A 12,936-nucleotide genomic window follows, 5' to 3' on the forward strand; every position below is an offset into this window, starting at 1 on the left:
AAAAAAAAAAAAAAAAAGTACAATGAGATATCACCTCACACTGGTCAGAATGGCCATCATCAAAAATTTCACAAACAATAAATGATGAAAGGGTGTGGAGAAAAGGGAACCCTCCTACACTGTTAGTGGGGATGTAAATTGGTACAGCCACTATGGAGAACAGTATGGAGGTTCCTTAAAAAAATAAAAATAGAGTTATCATATGACCCAGGAATCCCATTCCTGGGCATATATCCAGAGAAAACCATAATTTGAAAGGATGCATGCACCCCAATATTCATTGCAGCACTATATTCAATAGCCATGATATGGAAGCAACCTAAACGTCCATCAACAGAGAAATGGATAAAGAAGATGTTGTACATATATACAATGGAATATTACTCAGTCATAAAAATAAATGAATAGTGCCATTTGCAGAGACATGGATGGACCTAGAGGTTGTCATACAGAGTGAAGTAAGTCAGAAAGAGAAAAACAAATATGGTATAATATCAGTTATATGTGGAATCTAGAAAATGGTACAGATGAACTTATTTGCAAAGCAGAAACAGAGTCACAGATGTAGAAAAGAAACATGGTTATGAAGGTGGGAAGGGGGGAGTGGGATGAATTGGGAGATTGGGATTGACATAGATACACTACTGTGTGTAAAGTAAATAGTTAATGAGAACCTACTCTACAGCACAGTGAACTGTACTCAAAGATCTGTGGTGCCCTGAATAGGAAGGAAATCTAAAAAAGAGTGGATATATGTATATGTATACTGATTCATTTTTCTTTACAGCAGAAACTAACACGACATTTTAAAGCAACTATCCTACAATAAAATGTTTTTTAAAAAACCCCAAATTGTAGTGTTCATAAATTAACTCTGCTATATGCCTATGAAATATTCATATAGATGTAATTTTGAAAATTGAAGACCTATTATTTATTCAGTGTTATACATTAATTTTTCACTTATTAATGTATCATGAGCATTTCCTATCTTGTAATATCAAAATAGCATTTTAAAGTACTGCAATATACAATCATAGAACTCTATTTTAATCATTTTATTATTCAATTGAAATATAGTTGATTTACAATATTGTGTTCGTTTCAGGAGTACATCAAAATGATTCAGTTCTATGTATATATATTTTTTCAGATTATTTTTCAATATACATTATTACAAGTTATTGAATATATTTCCCTGTGCTATAAATTCTTGTTGCTTATAGATTTTATATACATAAAATACACCACTTATTTATCCATTCATCTGTTAATGGAATCTTAGACTGATTCCATGTCTTGACTATTGTAAATAGTGTTACTATGAACATTGGGATGCATCTATCTTTTGAAATTAGAGTTCTGATCTTTTCTGGATATATGCCCAGGAGTGAAATTGTTGGATTGTATGGTAGCTCTATTTTTAGATTTTTAAGGAGACTCCATATCGTTTTCCATAGTGGCTGCACCAATTTACATTCCTACCAACAGTTTAGGAGGGTTACCTTTTCCCCACACTCTCTCCAGCATTTATTATTTGTAGACATTTTGATGATAGCCATTCTGGTCCCTGTGAGTTGATACCTCTTTATGGTTTTGATTTGCATTTCTCGGATAATTTGTAATGAACATTTTTTTGTGTGCTTCTTGGTCATTTATATGTCTTCTTTGTAGAAATGAAAATGTCTACTTAGGTCTTCTGCACATTTTACATTGGGTTGTTTTTATTTTTGATATTGAGTTTATATTATTGGATATTAAACTCTTGTCAGTGGTATCATTTGCAAATGTTTTCTCCCATTACATAGGCTGTCTTTTCGTTTTGTTGGTGGTGTCCTTTAATATGCAAACGTTTTATGTTTGAATAGGTCCTGTTCGTTTATTTTTGCTTTTATTTATTTTGCCTTGGGAGAATGATCTAAGAAGATAGTACTATCATTTACGTCTGAGATTATTTTGCCAATGTTGTCTACTAGGATTTCTATGGTGTTATGTCTTACATTAAGTCCTTTGAACAATTTTGAATTTATTTTTGTATGTTGTGTAAGAAGTATTCTAGTTTCCTTGATTTACATAAGTCTGTCTAGCCTTTCCAACACAACTTGCTGAAGAGACTGTCTTTTCTTGTTGTATATTCTTACCTCCTTTGTCATAGATTAATTGATCTTAGGTGTGTGGGTTTGTTTCTAGGCTCTCTATTCTGTTTCATTAATCTATATATCTGCTTTTGTGTCAATAACACACTGTTTTGATTACTTTGGCTTTTTAGTATTGTCTGAAGTCTGGAAGGCTTATGCCTCAAGCTTTGTTTTTTTTCCTCAGGATTGCCTTGAAGATTCTGAATATTTTCTGTTCCATATAAATTTTATGATTATCTGTTCTATTTCTGTGAAAAATGTCATAGGTATTTTGATAGGGATCTCATTAATATGTAGATTGCTTTGGATAATATGGCCATTTTAACAACATTAAATTTTCCAATACAAGAGCATGGGACACCTTTCCATTTCTTTGAATCATTTTTAATTTTCTTTATCAATGTTTTATAGTTTTCAGCATATGTCTTTTACTCCTTAGTCAGGTTTAATCTGAAGTATTTTATTTTTTGATGTGGCTTTAAATGGATTTTTTCTTTTATGTTCTCTTTCTGATATTTCATTGTTAGTGTAAAAATATGCAACAGATTTTTGTATATTAATATTTTACTCTGCTACCTTGTTGAATTCATTTATTAGTTTTAGTAGTTTTTGTGTGGAGTCTTTAGGGTTCTGTATATAAAGTATCATGTCAGCTGCAAATAGTGACAGTTTTACATTTTCTCTTCCAATTTGGATGCATTTTATCTATTTTTCTTCCCGAATTACTGTGGCTAAGACTTTCAATACCATGTTGAATAGAAGTGGTGAGAGTGGGCATCCTTACCTTTATCCAGAATTCAATGGGAAGGTTTCAGCTTTTCCCCATTGAGTATTAGTTGGCTGTGTCACTATTGAGTATGATGTTAGCTGCGGGCTTGTCATAAACTGCTTTTATTATGTTGAGATATGTTTCCTCTGTACCAACTTTGGTGAGAGTTTTTATCATGAATTGATGTTGAATTTTATCAAATGCTATTTCTGTGTCTATTGAGATGATCATGTGTTGCCTTTTCTTTTGTTACTGTGGTGTATCACATTGATTGATTTGAGTATGCTGAACCATCCTAGCAGCCATGGAATGAATCCACCCTGATTATGGTTTATGATAATTTTTATATATTGTTGGATTAGGTTTACTAATATTTTGTTGAGAATTCTGCATTTATATTCATCAAAGATACTGACCTGTAATTTTCCTTCTTTCTTTCTTTCTTTTTTTTTTTTCTTTTTGGTAGTGTCTTTGTCTGGTTTTGGTATCATGGTGATGGTGGCTTCATAGAATGATTTTGGGAGTGTTCCCTCCTCTTCAATCTTTTGGAATAGTTTTGAGAAGGATAGGTATAAGTTCTTCTTTGCATGTTTCATAGAATTCTCCAGTGAAGCCATTCAGTACTGGACTTTTCTTTGCAGGAAGGTTTTTTTTTAAATATATAAATTTATTTATTATTTATTTTTATTTTTGGTTGCATTGGGTCTTCATTGCTGTGTGTGGGCTTTCTCTAGTTGCAGCGAGTGGGGACTACTCTTGGTTGTGGTGTGCAGGCTTCTCATTGCAGTGGCTTCTCTTGTTGTGGAGCACAGGCTCTAGGCATGCAGGCTTCAGTAGTTGTGGCATGTGGGCTCAGTAGTTGTGGCACATGAGCTCTAGAGTGCAGTCACCATAGTTGTGGCACATGGGCTTAGTTTCTCCATGGTATGTGGAATCTTCCCAGGCCAGGGTTTGGACCTGTGTCCGCTGCATTGGCACAGATTCCTAACCACTGCATCACCAGGGAAGCCCTAAGGAGTTGTTTTTTATTACAGATTCTATTTCATTTCCAGTGATCAGTCTGTTCAGATCATCTAATTCTTCTTGACTCAGTTTTGGCAGGCTGTATGTTTCTAGCATTTGTCCATTTCTTCTAGGTTGCTGTATTTGTTGATACATAACTGCTTATAGCATTTTCTTTTGGTTCTTTTTATATCTGTAGTAATGATTGTTATCTCTCTTCTTTAATTTCTTACTTTGTTTATTTGTGTCCTCTCTCATTTCTTCTTAATGAGTCTGGCTAGAGGTGTGTCAATTTTGTTTTTTCTTTTCAGAAAAATATCTCTTGGTGTTATTGATATTTTTCTATTTTGTTTTTGACCTCTATTTTATTTATTTCCTCTCTGACCTTTATTATTCCCTTCCTTCTGCTGACTTCGGGTTTGTTTGTTCTTTTTCTAAGTTTTTAGGTGGTAGGTTAGGTTGTCTATTTGAGACCTTTCTTGTCTGTTGGGGAAGGCCTGCATTGCTATGAACTTCCCTCTTAGAATTGCTTTTGCTGCATTCCACAGACTTTTGTAAGGTTGTGTTTTCATTGACATTTTTCTCAAGGTATTTTCTAATTTCCTCTTAGATTTCATTGCTGACCCATTGATTTTTTAGTAACATGTTTTGTGGTTTCCATGTGTTCATTTTGTTCCCATTTTTCTTTCTGTGGTTAATTTCTAGGTTAATATTGTAGTCAGAAAAGATGCTTGAGATAATTTCTATCCTCTTAAATTTGTTGCAGCTTGTTTTGTGACCTAGTATGTGGTCTATCTTACAGAATGTTCCATGTATGCCTGAGAAGAATGTGTATTCTGTTTTTTAAATTTATTTATTTGTTTATTATTTATTTAATGTAATATCCCATAGATATGAATTAAGTTCAACTGGTCTGTTATGTCATTTAGGGTCTCTGTTGCCTTAATGATTTTCTGTCTGGAAGATCTGTCCATTCATGTCAGTGGGGTATTAAAGTCTACTATTATTGTTTTTCTGTCAATTTCTCCCTTTATGTCTATTAGTATTTGTTTTATATATTTAGATCCTCCTATATTTGTTGTGTATGTGTTAATGAGTCTAATATCCTCTTCTTGTATTGATCCCTTTATCCTTATATAATCCCCTTCTTTGTCTTTATTTGTAGCCTTTGTTTTAAAGTCTATTTTGTCTGCTCAGTGTATTGTTACCCCAGCTTTCCTGTTGTTTCCTTTGCATGAAATACCTTATTCCTCCCCCTCACCTTCAATCTGTGTGTATCTTTCACCTGGAAAGGAGTCTCTTGTAGGTAGCATATTTGTAGGTTCTTGTTTTTTATCCAATCAGCCACTCTATGTCTTTCAATTGGAGCCTTTTTTTCATTGATATTTAAAGTAATAATTGATAGGTATGGACTTATTGACATTTTAAACCTTGTTTTCCAGCAGATTTTATTGTTCTTCTTTGTTCCTTTTTCTTCTTTTTGTTTTTCTTTTCATGGTTTGATGGTTTCCTTTTGTATTGTGCTTGAGTTTCTTTCATTTTGGTTTTTGTGAATCTATTGTATGTTTTTGATTTGTGGTTCCCTGGTTTTTGAATGTGTTAACTCTTTATTCACTTTAGACTGATAGTCATACAAGTTCAAACACATTCTAAAAGACCTACATTTCTTTCTACCTACCCCCACATTTGGTGATTTTGATGTCCTATTTTACATCTTCATGTTTATCCTTTTGCTATTAGTTGTACTTTTATAATCACTTTTACAAAATGTTTTGAATGTTTTTTAATCTATGTGCTGGTGTATTTAAGTGGTCTTCAATCTGTTTATATATTTACCTTTCCTCTTGTAATTTTCTCTTTCCTACAGATTATTGCCTCTTTTCTATTTAGAGAAGATATTTCAATATATATTTTTATAAGTTGGTTTAGTATTGCTGTCATTGTTTTTGCTTCTCTGAGAAATTATCTCTCATTCTATTCTAAATAATAATGTTGATGGCTATTGTTCCCTAGGTTGCAGGTTTTTCCCTTTCAGAACTTTGAATGTATCTCACCATTCTCTTCTAGCCTGCAAAATTCCTGCAGAAAATCAGTATATGGTGGTTCTATTTGGTGTGGGTCTCTTTGTGTTCATCTTTTTTGGGACCCTCTCTGTTTTTGTACCTGCATATCTATTTCCTTCTTTAAGTTTAGGATGTTTTCAGGCATAATGTCTTCAAGTACATTTTTGATCCCCTTCTCTCTCTGTTCTCCTTCTGGTACTCCTATTAAGATAGGTGGGCATGCTTTATATTAACCTATAGATCTTGTATGTTGCTTTTTTTTTTCTTTTCTTTTCATTTGTCTTTTTGTCTGCTGTTCTGATTGGGTGGTTTCCATTATTCTGTCTTCCAGATCACTTATTTGCCCTCTTGTGTTATTTAATCTGCTATTTGTTGCTTTTATCTTGTCATTTGAGTTGCTTAATTTTCATTGGTTCCTCTTTAGAGTTTCTATTTCCTAATTTTCAGTGCTCTACATTTCTATTGATAATCTTTTTTAATTCCTTTAGCACTATTATTACCTCCTTTTTGAACCTGAGATTTAGTAGACTGGTGAGGTCTGTTTCATTTGTATTTTAGGGGATTTCTCTTTTTTTTAAAAATAATAGGATATATTTACTCTGCTTTTACATTTTATTTGACTTTCTCTGTCTATGGATTTAGGATAAACTGTTATCTACTCTGGTCTTTAAGGAGTGTTTTTATTTGGAAGCATCCCTTTGTAGACTGTGGGGGTCCATTATTTTTGTTGTGAGGGCTGATTTTGTTATGGATGCCTCCCATGTCTCTCCTCAGATTGTGCTGACTGTTATTCTCTTGATAGGGGGTGTTATTGGTCGTGTGGTGACCAAAGTCTGCACTGGATATTGAGCAAGGCCTCTCCTTTTTCCCTTGTCTGTCACAGTTCTGTATGGGGTGAGGTGTCCTCCCCAGTTGTTGGAATAGAAGATCTGAGGATTGGGCTCAATAAGTTTCCATTGCCACTGAGTGAGTGCTCCGTCACAAAGGAGATGAGAACTGAAACAAGTGAAGACCTTTTGCTCACAGTGAACTATGCATTGCCCATGCAGCCCTCCACAGTTCTGTCCATAAGCAGCCCAAGGTTGCATCCCTTTCTCTGTTGTGTTTGTTCCATACCTAGTGCTAGGCTGTGGTGTGAAGTGGGTTAGTTCTGGGGGTTGGGGTGCTGTGGCTGAAGGAATCAAGGTAGTTGTTTTGCCACTTGGAACTTGGGCTGCCTCTGTGGCAGGCCTCTCCCAGGACCTGTCCACCACAGATCTGGCTCCAAGATTTGATGTAAATAGGCAGTCCTGGAGCACTCCTGTAGGGAAACAAACCACTGTGCACTTCTTCCCAGGAGCTGTCTTCCTGAGATAGGTGTTTCTGTGGCACCACCTAGTGTGCACACTGACAAAGTCTGCCACCCACACTCACTGTGCACACTTTAACAATGGAGTCAGAGCCCAGTGCTGCCTGTGCTGAGCAGGTGCCCACAAAATCTGCCACTGCTGGATCTGCACCTGCTGTGTGTGTAGTGGCAGTGGGCTCCAAGTTTCAGCCTGGACCACACCCCAGGCCCTCCTGGCTGTCTCCACATGGCTAGACTGAGTCCTCTTCCAGGGTCTGTCCACTTGAAATTCGGCACCTAACTACTGCACCTATTAGCATCCTCCTTCCCCTGAAATCACTTTGGACTGGAAATTGTGGTGAGGTGGCAGGAGTAAGTGCTGGTCTCTCTCCACCATGATTGCTAGCAAGCCAGCACATGAACACTCCTTGTAAGCAGAGTCCAGACCTCTCCAGCTCCTTTATCTGCCCCAGTGGACCTCCCAGCAGGCAAGGGGGCTCTCCAGGGTAAGGGTCTGCCCAAATGGACTTTCTCCCCTTCAGAGATTCCTCCTAGGGCGTCAGTCCCATCCTGATGACTTTTTTACCTCCACAACTTACCCAGTTACATGATACATGATCTTTTTGCAGCTTTGGTTGTATAAGAGATCTTCTGCCATTTTCCAGATGGTTTTCTCTGATATTTGTTCTACCTGTTGATGTATTTTAGATGTGTTTGTTGGGGAAGGTGAGCTCCACGTCCTCATGCTCTGACATCTTGGTCCTTCACCTATTTTGATTTATTAATTGACTGCTCTATACCCCTAGGTTATATTATGTTTTGCCGGAATAATGTTTCTATAAACACCATCGTGTATAAATATTGGCTCAGTTGATTCTTTTATTAAGGGTAGAGTCCTATAAATGGGATAGGGAGGATGCCTCTATGAAAGAGTATGAATAATTTAAATGGCTATTGAAATACATTATCAACTTGATTCCTTTGAAGTGCTTAACATTTTATACCCCTAGTAATAGAATATTACGATGATCATTACACCATGCTCCTATCAAACTTGAGAATATATACTTTCTTATTTTATATATTCTTAAATATATATATATATTTTCTATAGTTGACACTCAGTACTCAGTAGGCTGTTATGAATATTGGTTAAATAAAATAAGCAAGCAAGCTCATTGTTACCATAATTGGCATGCTTTTATTACCAGCAAAATTCTATATTTTAGTCCTTTAATGACCATTTTCTTTTTAACCCATTCCAATTAACTCTAAACTTTTATTGTTCTCCTTCATGCATTTAGTTGAATCTCCTCTTTCTCATACTTATTCCCATTGCTGAGTCTTTGTTCACATAAAAGTTCTTGGAATGTTTTTTCTTCAAATTGAAAATCTTCTTAGAGTAAATTTGAACACATATTCTATTCTTTTTATTATTATTATTTTGTGCTTTCACTAGACCATGATACAATGTAGTGTACTGGCTTTGGATTCAGAAAATATGGGCTGAATCTTGGTTCTGGGACATTCCAGACTTTGTGTGACTTTGGGCAAAACTCTCCTCCTTTCTGTCTTTTAACTCATGTGTCAGTAACTCATCTACAACATAGATACTGATAACTACCTCAATGTGTTCATTTATATATTCCATAAATATCGTTTGAGTGTGTACTAAGATTTATTCCTGGTAACAGGGATAGATGGTCACTTGATTAAAAAAGAGTGTGGGTGTTATAAACCTTGCGTATTTTAGACACACAGATGATGCTTAGTGATTGTTAGATGGGGAAAGCAAAATAGAAATATTAATATAATCTCTGAGAAACCACATATTGTATACATCATATACATTTATACACCATGGTAGTACTTCTGACCACCATTAAAAAGAAGTGTCATTTTTCTTGCTTTCTCACTGGCAAAAATATACTTTGCTGAAGCATCCATACACTCCCTCACTGTAAGATTTCCCTGTTTGTGGGACAGTTGGTTTATGATTTCATTGTCAGAGAAGAAACAGAATTAACTGACCCAAAGAGAGACCCAACCTCTGATCTTGACTTCATTAAGATTGTGTGCTAAGAACTCAGGCTGACCAATAACAGAAATTTTGTCCATTCAGTGGATGTGTCCCTAACATGTTTATTTCCATGCATATCTGAATCCTGATAACTATTTCCCAGAATACCCCCAACCCTGGAGAGAATTATTTGGATGTCACAGTCAAGTTTGATGCATTTCTATTTAGGAATCTAATGTCTGGCAAAATAATACATTTATCACTTATTTAATACATAAACGGTTTTAACTCTTGTCTGATACTCCAATGGTTGGCAAATTAAAGACTATCCATTAATCAGTTTGCCCTTCAGTTAAGTGCAGCTATCTTGTCTGTGCGGACTGTAGCTTCATCTGCCAGATATGTAGTCTGACTCAGTAAAATAATGGAACTGAATTCCTGTTGAGGACATTATATTTGGCATTTATTGCAGGTACAGATGGTGGGTAGGAAACAAAAAGGGGACATTTTTCCCTTAGGTTTACAGTGTAAGTGGCAGGTCCTAGTGTGAGAACTCCTTGAGGCTCTTCACTTAGTGGTGACATATCTAAAGTTCTAATAAGAGGATTCTGTGTTACTTTAATCTTAGTATATATAAAATAGAACTTATCTTTCCCAAACTCAAATTTTCTTATGTCTAGTTTCAATCAACTATGTCATTCTCCAGACTTCAAGCTGTGAAGGCTACGTGCTCTTGGACCTGCATTTCTCTTCGTTGCTGATATTTACTGGTCAGCACATGACTCAAACCTGCCAATTTCTCTGTATCACCTTGCCATTTTCATGATTAGCACCTATTCAACTTATGTTGAGATTACTTCTAGAAGCCTTGTTAACTGGCCCTTCAGGCCACAATCTTTCCACATATATTCTTTTTCATAAATAAATATCCTCAAATGCCCTTCCTCCATACTTTCACTTGAGAGATAAGGCACGTTTTCTCACACTTATGACATTATTTTTCTTTGGCTCTCAAAAGCAAACACAATGTGGCACCAACTCTCCTGTTTTATCACCAACTATTTCCCCAAATCTTCGTTTTCCTAGAGTTAGCTGTGTCCCCTCTCTACCAGCCCATCCCTAATGAGGCTTCACACATGTTCTTCCCACTAGAAGTTCAAATCTGCTTCATTCAAATTCCTGTTCCCACATTTATTCAAAAGACAAATATTAACTGAGTGACTCCTCTAGCTAAGCTATTTTAGGCATGTGAGATATATAATTTATGCCTGGCCTCATGGAGTTTTCATTTTGAAGGGTAAAGATACTGTAGGTACATATACACATCCCAGATCCCAACCTTCCATACTGCTATGCTCTAGATGCTAGAGACAATGAGAGCTGGTCATTCTCAGCTTGGTCTCTCTTCATAGCTGCCCTCAGTTGAGGAGATTGACTTTATCCCAGATCATGGGGGAAGCTCACATACAATGACTGGTTAATGGAGGGGAAAGGCCCTGTTTATTTAAAGAGCAAAAGAATAGTTTAAATTTAAGGAAGTCCAGCTCATCTTTATTTTCAAGTCGTTCTGACCAGTACTCATAATTAATCTAGGGCATGGGCATGTTACTTCTTTCATGTCATGTTCATCCATCCTGAACTTGGGTCTAGGAATATCTGTATGGAGTACTAGCATCAAGACTTCTTCCATAATGCTCCGTGTTGCCATTACCTTCTAAGTTCTGCCATATCAAAATGACACATTTTCCACTATTTGCAGAACCTCAAAGTGTCATTCCTTTTTAAATCGCGGAGAACTTTTCCCTCTTACACAAAATCACAAAACAAGAGGGAAGCTTATGTAAAGAGAAGTCATGATGAGATATATTCTTGACTTCTTTCTCATTATAGTACTTGAAAATTTGGGGATAAAGTGAAAATAAATATACTTTAAAGCAATAAAATAAAAGGCAATTCAATGTAGTATTTTAGTCATTATTAAACATACTATATGTAACTTCCCAACTTGGAGAGATATATAGAAAGCATTAATACTGACTGACCATAAATTATTCCATACATACAGGAAGAGCAATGAATAAAATTTAATATTTTTAAAATAAAATTACCAAGAAATTTCATACACACAGAACCAAATTTTGGAGTTTGGGATGACTACCTTCTAAATAGGGGGACAATACGTGCTTTGCTGCCAGGAATAGTCCTGGTTTATACCTGTTGTTCCAGAGTAATTATTAATTTCATCCTCATTAAAAAAACTTGAATTGAAATTCACATAACATAAAATTAACCATTTAAAAATGTACAATTCAGTGTCATGTAGTACATTCATAATGTTGTGCAGCAATCATCTGTACATGTAAAAATGTTCCAAACATTTTTACCCTCCTATTACCCTCAAAGGAAATCCTATACCCATTAAATAGTCAGTCCCTATTCCTCCCTCCCTAACCCCTGACTACCATTACTATGCTTTCTGTCTCTAAAAATGTAGCTTTTCTTGATATTTCATTTAAATGAAATTATACAATATGTGGTCTTTTGAGTCTGGCTTTTTTCACTTAGCATAATGTTTTTGAGGTTCATCCACATTATAGCATGTGTCACTACTTCATTCATGTCTATAGTTGAGTAACATTTTACTGTATGGATATATTCCATTTTGGAGGGCTGCTTCCAAATTTTGGCTATTCTGATTATTGCTGCTATGAACATTCATGTGCAAGTATTTGTTCAATTTTTTCATTTTCTTGTAAATTATAATGCCATTTGTCACAGAAGTGTTTAAGAATTATCATTTTTTATCAATGTAGGTGATTTTTCATTGACATGAAAGTAAAAATATAATGTTCAGAATTGTCCATGAACTTATTCACCTCCCCCCGAAAATGGACAATACTTTGCCTTTATGAATCTTAGATAGCTATGAGAAATTTAAAAAAAAACACCTTTAAACACACAGCCCCATATGAACTATCTTTTAAAGATTTGATATATACTCTAGTCTCCCTTGTTAACTGAAAACAAAAGGCACAGCCTATAAATTGAGAGTTATGTTTTACTGTGGACAAAACTGAGGACTTGAGCACCGGACACAGCATCTTGGATAACTCTGAGAGACTGCTCTGAAGAGGCAAGGGGTGGGAAGCATGGATATATAGGAGTTTTTGCAAGAAAAACCAGGTAGTTGGATCATCAAATGATTTCGTTAATTAGAGAACATCAGGTATCTCAAGTTAAGAATTTAGCACTTTTCTATGTATGGGAAGATGCAAGAGTCTGAGCTCACTGAAATCATTCCTTTGACATGCACTACAGCTATCTGAGGCCAGTATCCTGTGTTTTCTCATCCTGAGTTTCCTCAGGGTGCACTGTGTGTGGGGAGGGAGGGGAGGGAGACTGCAGTGTCAGATGATTTGATGGCAGGCATTATGTCTCCATCCTGAGTTCCCTCAGGGCTCACCATTGGGAGTGGCTGAAGTGCCTGGTGGTTGCAACATCTTTTGTTTACTGATAGGTCAGGTGGCATTTTTAGTTCACATCCTCTAGCCTATCTTAGCTTGTTAAGCTTTTCTGAAACTTTCCAAATGTTTCTTGCAGGTGAAAGGTATAGACAA

Source organism: Neophocaena asiaeorientalis, unplaced genomic scaffold (assembly GCF_003031525.2).
Source record: "Neophocaena asiaeorientalis asiaeorientalis breed wild unplaced genomic scaffold, Neophocaena_asiaeorientalis_V1.1 scaffold195, whole genome shotgun sequence".
In the NCBI taxonomy this organism is placed as follows: Eukaryota; Metazoa; Chordata; class Mammalia; order Artiodactyla; family Phocoenidae; genus Neophocaena; species Neophocaena asiaeorientalis.